This window comes from Podarcis liolepis (genome assembly GCF_965112155.1).
Source record: "Podarcis liolepis genome assembly, chromosome: 4".
In the NCBI taxonomy this organism is placed as follows: domain Eukaryota; kingdom Metazoa; phylum Chordata; class Lepidosauria; order Squamata; family Lacertidae; genus Podarcis; species Podarcis liolepis.
The window spans coordinates 60,122,813-60,138,389 of NC_139558.1; the positions used below are offsets into that span (position 1 = coordinate 60,122,813).

At 39.8% G+C, this 15,577-nt stretch overlaps 1 protein-coding gene and 1 long non-coding RNA gene across 2 annotated transcripts in view; one reads left to right on the top strand and one right to left on the bottom strand.

The window, feature by feature from the left end:
- Positions 1-3,283: 3,283 nt before the first annotated feature.
- LOC310705846 lies at positions 3,284-6,094 on the bottom strand. Its single transcript, XR_014525487.1, has 2 exons — positions 5,903-6,094; positions 3,284-4,720 (listed from the first exon to the last, which is right to left on the bottom strand). It is a non-coding gene; the product is annotated as an uncharacterized lncRNA (long non-coding RNA).
- Positions 6,095-7,228: 1,134 nt separating this feature from the next.
- The window catches only part of NRIP1 (nuclear receptor interacting protein 1), a 79,164-nt gene continuing 70,815 nt past the window's right edge, over positions 7,229-15,577 (top strand). Inside the window, exon 1 of the mRNA XM_083500694.1 lies at positions 7,229-7,724. The gene's annotated coding sequence lies outside the window, so the exon portion shown is untranslated. The remainder of the gene's footprint in view (positions 7,725-15,577) is intronic.

Sequence of the window (15,577 nt, forward strand, 5' to 3'; positions counted from 1 at the left end):
GGGAAATGTTTGAGAAGCAAATGTACGTTTGTTGCAGAAAACCACAATTATTAAGAAAGGATCAGGGGAAAAAAGTTTCACTATACTTATGCCTTGCTAGTGAGGTCTATAAACATGGCATTTGGGAAGCAGTGCCTTTTTTACAGGGCAAATTTGTATTCTTTGTGAAAGGACTATCTGTACTGCAAGACCCTACGCCTTGATGAATGTTTATTGGGGGCTTTTCTTCTTCCTCAAGTGCAATACGTCTGTCTTCATTACATCTCAGAGTGAAAGCTGCAATCTATACAAAATTGAATTTGGATCCTGCTTATATCCTACAGCAGCTTCTCTTCATATGCTGTAGTTTTATCAAAGAGTTTTCAAAGATAAATCACTTGTGCAAAGACAGCTGTTTGATATCATGGGAAGGCCGACAGAAACCCTTACATACCTACTGTAGTGGGAACAAACACCCTGTGATGACAGTTGTTAGTTGGTGTTTGGTGAGTCAGACTGCTATACTGACCCTCCAGCCTTTAATCAGATTTATAATCGTGACAAAGCTTTATTTCCAATGGAATAACATTTTGATTTAACACAAACCCTCTGGTCAAATTGACCCAGAAGGCCACCAAACATGCTAAGCATTAGGAAAGCTTTCATTAAAGTATTCCCACCATATATCCATATATCAGCATGGAAATCTTCATGACAGTGACTGACCCAGGCACTTCTTAGATTATGAGACTGTGTAAAAGCAATGTAGAAAAATGTTTTCTCTCTACATGGCTTAGGCTGTGCACACATCATTTTAGTTTAAAAATGTGCATCACACTTTTTATCATGTTGGTCTCAAAGAGGGTTACAACAATAACATACACACTATACAACATTTAAAACAAATCAAAACCCCAGAATTTAAAACCTCAAGAATTTAAAATACATTTAAAGCACATTATTTCCTTCAAAGAATTCTGGGCACTATCATTTTTGAGGGTTGCTGGAAATTGTAACTGTGAGGGGGAAGGATTCTTCAACAGAAATAATGTGTATTGAATCTGCTTCCAAGGTACAACATGTACACTGTACATCTGTCTCACTGTATGAGTGCATCATTATAAAATGCTTGCAAACTCACATTTCTTCACCAGCTGTGCAGGGGGGAAACTATAAGATTTTGTTTTATAGATTAGGTATCACTGGTGAGAATGATAATGAATATGGCTATTATTGGCACCTGAATAATAAAAATTTAAGAACATAAGGTAAGCCTGCTGGGTCAGGCAAAGGTAAAGGACCCCTGAACTGTTAAGTCCAGTCAAAGGCGACTATGGGGTGCAGCGCTCATCTCGCTTTTCAGGCTGAGGAAGCCGGCATTTGTCTGCAGACAGCTTTCTGGGTCATGTGGCCAGCATAAACCACTTCTGGAGCATGGAGGACCGTGATGAGTGCCAGAGCGCACAGAAACATCATTTACTTTCCCACCACAGTGGTACCTATTTATTTACTTGCATTGGTATGCTAGGTTGGCAGAAGCTGGGACAGAGCAATGGGAGCTCACCCTGTCACACAGATTCGAACTAAGCCAAGAGGCTTAGTGGTTTAGACCACAGTGCCACCCGCACTGCAAGGGATTCCCATATTGTGGGGTTAAGACTGCGAGCCTTTATGTCTCATGTGCAGACATCATTGTAACATAGAGTTGGTACTTACTTTTAAACATATTAATCTAGAGGAAGACAAGGGATTGGTCCTAAAAAAAAAAATCTTGGTCCTTTTGTCTGTGTTCCTCCCTTGTCTACAGTGGGACTCTGCATTTGACCAAAGGACCGGTTCGGAAAGCTTAGGAACCTGAAAACTAAACACAATAAAATTGAACTTACCCACTTTATTTTTTATATATAAGATATTTATTAAGATTTTCAAGAAATTACAAAAAGGAAAATAAAAAATAAAAAATAAAAACAGTTAAAAAACAATTCAGTCTTTCCATCACATATTTTTCATTTGCTTATTTCCTGGACCTCCTCACGCCTTCCTTTTCTGTATTCCAGTTCAAATTGTTAATTCAGCAAATCCCTCCCCTCTTCATTCATCTTAATCTTCAATTTTTAAATATTATAACATTAAATTTTTACCTGTTAATAACCATTTTCTCATATTCCCTTATAGCATTACAGCAAAAGACCACTTAGTTTCTATCCAACATTATTCTAACATTCATTAATTTTACAGTATTTCTGTAGAAATCTTTGAACTTTTTCCAATCTGAACTTACCCACTTTAATGCCAGTCCCATTTGTGGGTCAACAGTGATCACAATGCTCATTTGCATTCTACAGTATGCATTCCACTGCATACAGTTCTTTAAACTTTGTTGTGTTGTAACCACTGTTCTGGTTTGTTTGTTTTTTATAGGCAAGCATTTTTCTTGTGTTGCTTTGGCCACTTGGAAGGGGGTGCAATTAATCTAAACTCTTTCTGCACTCTTATGTAGCTGACCAAACCTGGGGAAGGCACAGAGTAATATGGAAGGGAAAGGAGAACAGACAGTGTTATGTAAACTCCAAAGACATGAACCAAGTCAGCAAGATGCTGCAAGTACTGCATATGAAACCCTCTTTGTAGCATTATAGGGTAGCTTCCAGGATCGCATAATGAAAAAACTCCAGCATTCAGATCTTTTCCTTATTGCTTATATGACTTCAGATCATGGCTGTCTGATCTATGTGTTAATAATGCAGAACTCTCTGATTCTGAATAGTGAGAAGTATATTTTTAGAACAGCTATCCAGCTAAAAGAGGACAGTGTCTTTCAGAAGCATATTAGGACATGCAGACGGGGACGGAGGAGAAGCAAATATAAGAATATTCTACATATAACCATGGTAGAGTGACTTCCTTAATAATACTATTACTGCAAACATGCTTCAAACCAGAAGTTAAAGAATATGCTAATTGTTCAGTAATATTGATACCATCAACCATTATATTTAAGCACTTAAATTGTAGAATTAGCAACAATGTACTATGGATTAGTTTGCTATTCATTCTAGCGTTGCTTTTCAATTTTCATAGCTGTGGATTGCAGCCAAAATGGGGCCACTGAGAAACACAAGGTGGATATCAGCATAGCCCAGGTTTGTAGCAGTACAACAACAAAAATGTTGTGGTGATGGGGGGGCATACACCACATAATGACTTACATGGAGCAGTAAAATTCTTCGCTTCTATTATTGAGTGCATCCAACATGGCCTTAGATATATTTACCTTAGAATCCATCCAGACCAGAACACAGTGAAAACATGAACATGTATTTAATTAAGGAATATAATATCCAGAACAAGTAGTCATCAAATACAAAATATGCATGGCTCCAATATCCTATCCTAATTAACTCTTTTCCTTAACTATGCTCACTCTTTTACAGATACTTCCATTAGCTGTCTCATCTCATTCTCCCTGTGCCAAGCAGCCCAACTGCCTTTTCCAACCAATAGCCTCTACCTGTCACTCACTCTAACTCCACCCAGCATTCAATCGCACTCTCCCACTGTCAATCATTTCCCCACTTACCCTTCTGTCACTTGCTTCATCCGCCCCCCCCCCCGGCAAGTTGTCAAAATGTGGTATCCCATGACAGCAAAGGACAATTTTGTGAATTGCAATTATGACATGCATTAACCCATCATAGGAAAACGATGCCCTCAGTTGTGGTTGGAACAATGGCAAGAAGGTCTACTGGGTCATATTCCATTTGCAGGGATCCTTGGAACACCCCACCACCTGGGTCAAACAGAGCCTTCAGACTCCATTATCACGAGCATAGTTGGGTTCTTCTGGGACAATCTTTTTCTTTTCCTCTTTCCAATCAGTTTGCACGAACACAATTAGCAATTTCTCCTTGTGACTCCCAATCCTCATTCTCAGTGACTGTCTCTTTGGAAACAAGAATGAGCTCTCAACCATGTTAGATGCAGATCTCTTGGTGGCAAAGGCCTTTCTCTGCTGCACAACAGCAAGGTCTCTAAAGATGTCTGCAAACATCCAGAGGAATAAAATAAACGCAGCCTCCTGGTCTGAAATGATAGCCATTTGCATTGTCCAACTCTTTCTCCACTTGCTGATATTTTCATTCATTTCTTTTTCCATTGCATCCTTTGATTGTTCCATCTGAGCCCAATGAGCCTATGCCTATTTGGGTGTGCTCACATTACCACCTTAGGTTTTCTTTGGTGTGTTTCACCACTCTCCCCCCCCCCCCCCGGCTGTTTGCATTAGCATGTCTTCCATTCTTTTCTATCTGTGTACATACCAGGGGACATTTATGGGTGTGATAGCTTTATCCTATGCAAAGTTGTTCACACCTTAGATAGAGATGAATTAGAAACTAAGGACTCCAATATGTATGGCGTGAAGCTAGTCTGAGAAAGTACACATAAACAGCAGTGGAATGCAGCTGGTTAATATCCTAGCCTAACGTAACTTCTTAATAATTGTGTTAACTCTTTCATGTATGGTTTCATCATTCACCTCGCCTCACTCCCCTCTTCTCTGTTTCTTTGACAGCCACACCCTTCCACCACTCCACTGTCATTTTCTAACAGATAGTCTTTGCCTGTCACTCATTCTAACACAGCACAAAATTCCATTCCAATCATTCTTCCACTTGCTGTTATGTCACAAAACAAAGCAATAAGGACTGAACATGCTTTGGGGTCACAGAATGCTGAGAGTCTGTTGGGAGGAAAAGCAAAGAACTGTGGCAAGAGAAGAAACATGGTACGTGGAGCCACCACTTGCATCTGTCGTGGTCTGTTTAGGATCAGTTTTATATACAGTGGCACACAGTTTCTATACAATTTACAAATGTTCACATTTTATTACTTACCTCTCAGTACGTTTATCTGAAACTCCAATGATTTCTATTTACTTTTTTTTTTTACTTCACATGCTATTCTTATTGTACTTAATGAAGATGACATCTACGATAAGTTACATTGTATATCAACTCAGTGTCAATGCATTAAGGTCACTACATCATGTTACAATACTTTATACAAAACACTTCATTCTGTTTGACAAATGAAACAGAGCTCCCTTAACTAAATCGCAACCTGCCCTTCTCGACCTCTTAAATACTGCAATAACAGTAAAACTGTAAATTAATTCTGCCATGGATGTAATTATTTTTTCTCCCCCCACCCCCTGGCTTCTCTCTGGCTCCTTCCTTTGCTATCTTACAACACACAAATGAATTTATAACGTTCTACTCTAGCTACTGATTTAAATAGGTTCAGTTTTAATCTGTAGAACATACATAACAATCTTTCTTGCCCTTTCGTAAAATTATCTTGAACCTAATTCTAAATTCATTTAGGGACAATACATATTCTTCCACAGAACTTTATTTCCCATGGACCGATTCCACTATACAGCAGTTGTGCTAAGTGAAATATCACATCTTCACCCCACAATGCTTCTGGTTTCAGGGCTTTAGAAGAGGGAGAGGAACCTTTATGAGTGCCTGAATTGGCCCTTTACCTCAAATGATCTCAAACACGTCTAGCCATCCTTACTAATCAGACTGTGCCGTCATTCTTGGGAGAGTTATTAAATCATTGTTTCAATGAGTATTATGTTTGAAACTATTTACTCCAGAGGAGTCCCACTGGCTGTTATTTACTAGCAAGGGATATCAGTATTACAGTACTGGTGTTACATTTGCCAAGGCATATTGAGTTGGTAGTAGTAAGGACTCAGAGATCCCCAAGGCTGGATCCTTCACCCATCACACTCTCTCACTGCCACAATTAATTCACCCAAATAATTGTTCCATAAACAAGAAGCAAGAACAAACTTGTGCAGCTATACATCACTCTATCACTGTCTGATCTAGGGATGTGATTGTATACATACATAATAGAAGTTATCTGTTAGTTTACTTTCCAGAAGTTCTTGAGAAAGCTGAACAGCTGGAAAGTGCTGTAATAGATGGAAACTATGAGGTGCACTCAGACCCAATACACATGCACCTCTGGATCTCATTTATTTCATAAAATTTATACATCACCTGATTGTAAAGTAGAGAAACCATCAAAGAATAAAATAGTAAAAACAGTTGAAAACAACTACTTGACACATTTAAAAATGGATCTGGGCCACATTTTTATTTCAATAGCTGAGAGCATATTTAGGTATGGTTTTTTCTTTTGAAAGTTCTGGGAAATAATACAATTCAACCAAATCTATTGCTATTTGTTAGTAATCAGGTCTGGACAAAGAGACCATAATTTCCTAGTTTGTTCAGCTGTAGTTGGAGGCACTTCCAAGTTCAGTTCTGGTGCTTACTCCTCAACGAGCCACACCTGCCAAACTTATGTGATATGAAGTTTTCTTCATAATCTGACTCTCTCCCATTTAAGTTTCCTCACCCATCCTGATGGACTTACGCACCACACCAAGACCTGGGTCCAGGCTCTGTAATACTGGGGCACCCTTGACAGAAAACCTTGAAAGAATATTTCAAAATAGGATATCAGACAACTCCATGTCCTTCTTGACCTCACATTATTAGCTGGGGTGTGTGTTTCCCATTTGAAAGCTTAGAGGTGGACTTGAAAGGCTTCAAACAAGACATACACATAACAGATATTAAAAAATGAAATTCAGCATAATTTAAAATGTGTTTAAATTTGTTGACTGGAGTCCTATTACCTTCCACACACTCATGGTTGGAGTCCGCAAATGAACATTGAACCCAACACATCAAAGGTGTGCATTAACTATTCCAGAAAAAAAATTGCAATGCAAAACACCAAGACTTATTTTTGCTTATATGGTGCAATTATGCAAAGCTTTCCTCCTTTGGGGCTTTACAGCGCTCAGAACAGGATTTGAATATCCTTGATTTAAGATCTGCCCCCTCCCCCCTCGCCCGCTCAGAACAGTGTACAATACTGTATTAAATATATATATATCGCATGCGTGCCCTGTAAAAATGCAAGCAAGCAAAGCTGGCCTGTCTATCTATTGTCCTTACAGTCAAACATCAACTTTATTTTCAAGCCTCGTCTTTCTCCAGTTGCAGAGATGCTTCCAGGCAAACTCCTCGGCGAGCCTGCCTCGCACATCTGCTTGGCTGTAGCTGCCGGGAGAGAAAGAGGTTAAACCGGAGAAACTTGGCTCAAGCGATGAATGGCGAGGAGGGGAGAGGGAGGGAGGGAGGGAGGGGAGGGACGGGCTGACAGGGTGGAAAGGGAGGAGGGGAGGGGAGGGGAGGGAGGATCTCGGGCTGCGGGTGAGGCTTTGAAAGTCAGCCTCACAGGCATTGCAGCAGAGCCCCGAACCAGCGAGAAAGAGCGGAGGCGCTGCTGCCAGCGCGGGCGCCGAGCTCTTGCTCCGGAGAGGACGGCGTCCCCGGGGAGCTTTGTGTATCTGCGTGCTGGGCGGGCGTCTGAGGCGGCGTCGCCTTCACGAGTTGCTTCTTCCCCTCCCCGTTCAGGCGCCGCTCGCCGGAGCTCTCCGCGCTAGAACTCAGCGCCGGAGTTCGCGCCCGCTTGTCAGGGGTGGCATTTGGAGGAGGCGGAGGAGGCGGCGGCAGCGGCGCGCGCGCGCGCTCGGAGCTCTCCCTCCGACGGACAGGAGGGCGAGAGGCGAGCCAAGGCAGACGGAGAGGAGGAGCAGCTTCCCGGGAGAAAGGCAGCTGGGAGCGGCGGTCGCCGCGCAAGGGGCCGGCGAGGTGAGTTGGCGAGGGCCACGGAGGCCGGCGCTTTTTCCGCCTCTGCCGCTGGAGAGAGGGGAGGCGAGCAATGGGAAATGGCCGCGGCGGCGGCGGCGGCTGGGGGCTCGATGGAGAGCCGGAGGGGAGCGGAGGCGCTGCGTTGGCAACCTGACAGAACCAGCGAGCGCCCGGAGGGAGGGAGGGGGCTCCGGCGACGAGGGAACAATACCCGGGCTTGACTTCGGGTCTCCCAGGAGCGAGAGATTATTTCCGGTGGCAGCCCGTCTCCCTCCTCGCGAAGCATTTTAGACAAATAAAGTTTGACCGGCAATTAAAGGTGGGTGGGAAGGCAGGGCAAGCGGAGTGGGTAGTTTCCTAGTGCTGACCCCCTTTTCTTGGTTTGCATTCTTTCTGAGAGACGGACCTTTCTCTCTCCCCCCCTCCTCCTCCCTCCCTGAATTATTCAGGGAGCCACGAAGTCTTGTGCGCAGGAGCTGCAGTTCCATCAGCAGCAGCAGCAGCTCCTCTGCGGGATGTGGAAGGGAAGAGGAAAACCTGGCGTGTGGCTCGAGCGTCCGCCTTCCTTCCCTCTCCCTCCCTCGCTCCAAAGTCTCTTTCCATCCCTTGCTAAGCTTCCACCTCTTCTTAATTGCCTGCACAACCGCACTAGACAAGGCCATGCCTCCTTTCCGTCTGCGCTCACCTCCTGTTATTTATTCACTTGGTTATTTATTCACTTCCTCTCCATCGCCACGCACGCACGCACACATGCACACGCACACCGGCTGGGTAGGTTCCCCCCTCCACCCCCTCTTCTGTGTCACATACAAACTCCCACTCCATCCCCATCCTCCAGAAAAGGTGCTTTCTCATTATTTAGTTCCATCATGCTACGCTCCTCCATCCCTCCCCCCCCCCCGCATATTGTCCTTCCCTTTTCGTCTGTATGGCAAGCACCACCACATTCGGTCGCACTCTATATCCTTCTGATTACTTTTCTCACCCTAGGAAGTATAAATATTTTAAAGTGTTTTCTTCTTCGTTGTGATTTGAGAAATTGGAAAATGGACTTGGAAACAAGTTGGGCTGTCATTGCAAATAGTTTGCGTATTTGAGCAGAAATTTTGTTCTGTGACGGTAAGGTCTCTAGAAGTGGTATTAAGAGACTTTAATTGTTTTTTTTATTAAATATATCCCTGTTTGACATGATTGTGAATCCTTGATACATGGGCTTCTTCTTTTAAAACCCTGTTGTATTTTCAGGTGTACTCTAGTGTATGTTTTATTTGGCAAGATGAAGTTTCTGAAAATCTATTTTGTGTGTCTTAAGTCATAACTAACTGGTTCGGTGATAACTAATTGCTGAGATGCTTTATTCAGTTGGCATCGAAACAGATTAGTAAGTCATGTCTGCATGCAGAATTGTACGGATAAATCATATAATTCATTAGGAAAAGAGTACCAATTCAACATGCTGAATTTCAGAAATAAAAGGTTACTTTCTGGAGGTCAATATTCTTCTTTAGCCTGTAAAATAAAGACTCTTCTAGTGGCCGATCTGAGTGGATCTTTATTTAAACTTATGTGTGACACATCACTAAGGTTCAAGGCAAAAAAAGTTTCTGATGTAAGTGTTAGAGCACTGAATATAAAGATGTTTGAAGGGAGAATGCTGATGACTATTTTTAATGTCTGCAAATGCTTGTAAGTGGTTGACTGCTCACGTGGCACAAACAGCTAAATTCAAATGTAAAGTATAAGTTTAATAAGTTTGCTTGGCTCCCCCCTTTCTTCAGTAAAAGGAAGATCATAGTTTGTTGTTGTTTGAGTAAATTCCTCATTGCAAATTGATAATAGATTGAAATGGAAGGTGTGATGGTTGTGTGATATGCTACTGTTGCATGGAGATAAGTTGCAGGCTGCACTGTATCCTGTAATCTGTCTTCTCTGGTTGCATTTGATCTCCACATCTGACCACTAAAGAGGTTCAAGATTTCTCACAATTGTTTTGGACAGAAGTCTTGTGCCCTCCATTATCTTGGTCATTATTCTGTTCCTCCTTATTCACCGGAAGACAATTTAAAGAAAACATCAGCAAAACAATTAAACAGTGAAATGGTAGCATTTTACACATTTACCCATTCAGCTTGTTAAATTTCATCTGCTAATTTACTTAACCAGAAGTTAAATTTGACTACAAGGTCCCTCCTTCACAAACCATATCCAAGTTGTTGAAATTTGAATGAATGCTGTTGTGCACACTATGATTATTATTGATAAAGTGAATAAATCTCATTAAATAATATAAAATCTCAAGAGGCTATAATTTTCAGGAGAATGAAGCATGATGGAGAAAGTGCAAAGTCTTATAGACTAAACTTTTAAAAAATGCAGCAAGAGCACTTGGCATAGCCATAATGTATCCATTAGGATGCTACAGTTTAATTCATGTATTAATTTTTACTGGGCATGTGCAAGTTTTCTGTGTTCTGATGTCTTCTTTGTGCTTTGAGCTTTGAAAATCCCCTTGAAGGCCCATGGGATCTTTGAGAGAGTTATAAATTAAAAGTTTATTAATCTATGGTGCCTGTTACATAGAGTTTAGAAAACATTCGCACTTTAGTGTGATGATTAGTCCTGGGTCTGGAAATACGACATGTGTTTTGAACCTGGGTATTTTGTATGTATTGCATTTATTCTGGGGGAAAAATGCTGGAGAAAAATTCTAACTCCTTTCTTGTATCTTGTTTTTCAAATTCAGTTTTAAGGTGAAGTATGAGAACTGTGACAGGTTACTGGTCTAAACTAGATGTGGCATTTTATTTTCATTTGTTTGAGCTGTTTGTTTGTTTGTTTGTTTCAATTAGACATTGCATCAGCTGGAGAAGATAATCATAATGGTGATCATAAAAGCATGGAAGGGGAATATAATTCTTTATTCTCCTGCTGGATTTTCAAGGAAAATCTCTCCTCTGAAGCTATTTACATTGGTATTAATGGAGGATTTCCTCCCAATGAGGGATCCCCCCTCCCCCAGCAAACACCAGCTTTTAAAAAAAGGAAGGGAAGGGTTAAATTCTGCCTCCTTGTCTACTCTGCTCCTTCCCCTCCCCTCATGTGATGTAATGTACATATTTTTAATGAATCTTAAATGCAAATATGCATTTTACTTCTGTGTTGGCTCTTTGATTGGTTATCTTATTTACTGATTTTTATACCACTTCTTAGCCACCGAAAGTGGCATTCAGATCTGCGATAAAGGAAGTGCTAGGATGTGTTTTGTAAAAAAAAAAATGTGCAAAAAAAGTCTTTTTTCAACAAATACAGATAGTTATGAAAATAAAAATGAAAGACTACTTGATGTTACATAAGCTCCTTTTGTATCCTGCCTGGTGGTCATGCCTTAGGCTTCCACTACTGTATGCTAGTGAAAATGTCAAGGCCTTATAGAGGTTTCCTATGACATTGGTTCTGTATACCTTTTTAGTTGTAGAGCAGCAGTTATAAATTGTTTTGATGAATGATGAATTTCTTTGGAAGCTTATTAGGCTTTCCTTGCTGAGGCTCGTGAGATCTGTATAATACCAGACAGATCTTCCTAAAACATGCCAATTATTGTTTTCTTGTGACATGCAGCCAATGGTACTTTTCGATGTTGTAGAAGGTGCTTTTAGTTCGCGTGGAATAATAATGAGGCACCAAAGGCAAAACCAATGCCCTGGGACATTTGTCAGAATCTTTTTCAACAAGCAAAAGGTCTGTGGCAGATGTTCAGGGTTTCCTCTGCAGTATACAATAAGGATTCCCAGAACCAAGAAAGTTTATAAACCGTGCTATTTGAAAATCATTTCCAATGTCTCCTGTCATGAGAACAGAGAATGGTAGAAGGCAAAAGAAGACACGTCTCAGTCTTGCTTCTTTTAGGGCATGGATAGGCAAACTAAGGCCCGGCCCAATCGCCTTCTAAATTTGGCCCGCGGATGGTCCGGGAATCAGCATGTTTTTACATGAGCAGAATGTGTCCTTTTATTTAAAAATCATCTCTGGGTTATTTGTGGGGCATAGGAATTCATTCATATTTCCCCCCAAAATATAGTCCGGACCCCCACAAGGTCTGAGGGACAGTGGACCGGCCCCCTGCTGACCCCTGTTTTAGGGCAAACAATTGGCTTCTTAATACTGCCTTCACATACACTCAGTGGAACTTCTTTCTGAGTAGACATGCATAGGATTGTACTGTTAGTTTTTAGGCAAGCCATTATCTCCCCATTTCCTGCTCTAGAGGATTGTTGTTAGGATTATTGAAAGAACTTGTGTAAAGCACTTTGTAAATGAATGCTTAGTATTATTATTATTATTATTATTATTATTATTATTATTATTATTATTATTTTCTATTTTTATATAGTAAATGGAGGCAGATTGAGCTATGAAAACAGGAATGTCCTTTTAGTACAACATATATCTAGTCAATAAACCATCTTTTAAGGACCATTTAAATCTATTTACACAATATTTACTTGTTACATAATTTTTGTTTTAGAGATCGAGACTGGTGGAGTTTTGTGCTTTTTTGCTTCAAAAAAGGATTATTCTCATTAATAGAGATTACGTTTATCTATGGCTGATAGTCATGATATCTAAATGGAACATCCACATTCTGAGACTATATTTCTGAATATCACCCAGGAAGGCTTTCATGCCAAATTTGTGTACCTGCCTGAGGCATCTGTCTGTTAGTAACAGATTAGATAGACCCTTTGTCTTATCAAGAATCTTCTTGTGTTCTTTCTTCCAACTTGTTTCTTCTCCTAGTCATTTTTAAAGTATATGTATGTAATTTGCACTTTTGTTCATGTTTTTAATAAAATCAACGCATGTGCACACTTAATTGCATGCATGCTCAAAATACAACTTTCCTGGTCACATGTTAATATGTAAAATATTAACTAACAGTTGCAGATTACAACTAGCAAATTATTTTTTTCTTTTGAAGAATTTAAAGCAAGCTGTTTACGACAGCAGCAGTGTGTATAAAAAGGCACGTCGATATTGTATTTTATTTTCCTATTTATTTTATTCGAGCTATACTCTGCACTTTCCTCCAAAGAAGACAGTGCCTAATTGGAAGAGGTAGATCAACCTAATATGCACTTAGCTTTTTAAAAAAATCTGTGTATTTCCTCTTTATTTTGATTAAATACATGCTTGCCTTAAATCAATTCTGCAAAATGCATGTGCTTATCCCACCCCCTTCAACGTCAGAGTTTCAAAAGTGGAAAGACGGATCCTGTAGTTGCATTATGGTATACTTAAGTCCGTGTCCGTCTTTGCTTAAAACTGCAGTAAATTTGCCCAACAATTTTTTAAAATCTGGATTCTTTTTTCCAATAGCAAGATGAATTTATAAAGAAAAGAAAACTAGTTACAGATCATTATCCTGAGGGCAAGTATTGAATAAAAATCCTTTTATAGCGGAACTAAAGTGTGAACTGTAAAAAATTCCCAGTGTTATAGATTAAAGCCACCTGTACCAACATCACAATTGAAACAAACTTGTTCTTCTTTATCTGGAAGATAGTCTGACTCAGAATATGAAATCTCAAACTGGAAATAAGTCCATAATTTTGGAGCATCTATTTGGATGGTGTGCTCTGGCCATGTGGCACTGGCTAGCATGAACATAATCAAGCACTGGAGTTCCTCTTTGGGGTTGTAATTCTGTAGCTAGGAACTACATGTGGGTCTCATCTTTGAGGAGAAATTTCAGTGCTGACTCTCACAAGGAAAGCTTTGTGGTGATCGGGCGGGATCAAGTACGTTGCACTATTGAGATATGGGGAAGGACAGCATTCTACAGCAGCTAACATAATCCCACGTTTTTCAGGCAAAAGGAGCTAGTGATGAGTGCAAATCTGAATTTTTTTAATGGTTGCCTGTGTTACATCTTTGTTTACTTTGTTACATAGGCCGAATTTACAGAAATACAGATTCAGCCAATCCATATCATGTTATAGGTAAATGACAAATAAAACATTAGATGAAAATAACTTAATATATATGTGGTGGCTCATAAAACATCCAACAGATAGGGAACCCTTCAGAACAGTGTGAATGAACTGCTGCTAAAATATTATGTTCATTTTTCAAATGGTCTAGTCCTTCCTTTGCCCGCCCTCCTGATATTCTTAAGAGGGTCTCTTCTCCAGTCTTCAGAGAGTAGCTGGAAGTGGGGAGGCAGAAAAAGGTCCTATTTTCCTTCTACTCTGCAGTTTTAATCTGAAATCTTAGGCACAGTACTGCTCCCAGAGCTCAGACTGCTCGCATTAATGAAATTCCCCGTCACAAAATGCACCTAGAACAATGGGAGTTTTAAACACTGCCTGAGTATATTTAGTTTTTAGTTTTTGTTGCATTTATATTCCACCTTTTTATCCAAGGAGATCAAGATGGCATACATGGTTCTTCCCTCCCTAATTTAATCCCCACAAAAACTCTGTGAAGTAGGTTAGAGAGAAAAAATCATCGTCTGGCCCAAGGTCACCACTGAGCTTCATGACTGTGTGAGGGGGGTGTTGAACCCTGGTCTCCCAGGTCCTAGTCTGACACTCTAACCACTACACCACACTGAAAATGATTTCAACACCCACAATTTTTCCACTAAAATCAAAGTGCCTAGCTGTAGCTATAGCATGACCACATTTAGTAGTTTCTTATTAGGCTAGTACAGAGCTTTCCAAACTGTGTGTCATGACAAGTTAGTGTATCGGCTGCAGTCAGTAGGTGTGCTGCACAAATGCTGGAAAGGGATGCAGTTTAATCTCAGGTTTGCTAGTAAAACTGTACTACTGTGTAGCGAAATGATGCATGTCTAAAAAGTGTGTCACCAACATGAAAAGTTTGGAAAGCTGTGGGCTAGTAATAATGTAAATCTTACCTATGTTTATATACATTTTATATAAAACACAGTTTAAAGTCCCATTCATTTTGGTGGGAAAATTAAGTGCATGCTTTAGCTTTTTCCATTGGAACTTAAAATTATTAGCTTTCCCTGGATTAAAAAAAGGAACATTTATGCATACTTTTATAGTCTGACTCTTATATATAATAAGTTCAGAATTCTTGAGGAATATTTAGGTTGCATTTGGGATGGCATGAAAGGAAGACTGTAAAAAGAAGGCCTTCATACTTAAAGTAGTTCCAAGAAAAATATTTTAGTCAAATGACTACTCAACACTCTTGTTTTGTGTGAAGTCATAGCAATAACTGGAATGGTTAATATGCATTGCATAAGATTGTATCCATTTATTGTTTAGTGTTTAGATTACTTTATGTTGGTACCATGTGGGACAGAACATTTCCCATAGAAAACATTCTAAAAATACATTAAATTAGTAACATAATGAATAGGTCCAATAACAGCCAAATGATACATTTTCAAAATTATAAACTACTGTGTATCTATCTGGTTTCAATATCACAGACACACAGACAGTATAGTTATTTGTAAACAAAAGGAAGGTTTAAATTAAAACCAAAAATGAGTAAAGCAAGCAAAAATCAAGTCATAAATTCACCCGAGCAGTCGTAAATAAAATCAAAGCCAAAAGTAATACTCTTCCATTTAATACACTGCAAGGGAAAGAAAAAACAAAACCAGGCTGATAAGTGTATTAATCGACACTGACGTGTGCTTTGTAGAATATTCAATCCTAGTCAAATAATTAGTTCACTTTTAGCTATTGGAAAATAATTTTTTTTCTTTTAAAACTTCAGTAAACACTTTCATATTGTCATGTGGTTCAGACATCTCAAATAAACTTTTGAGTTATTTATACATCAAGTAAAATTAACATTGCATACTTTTTCTA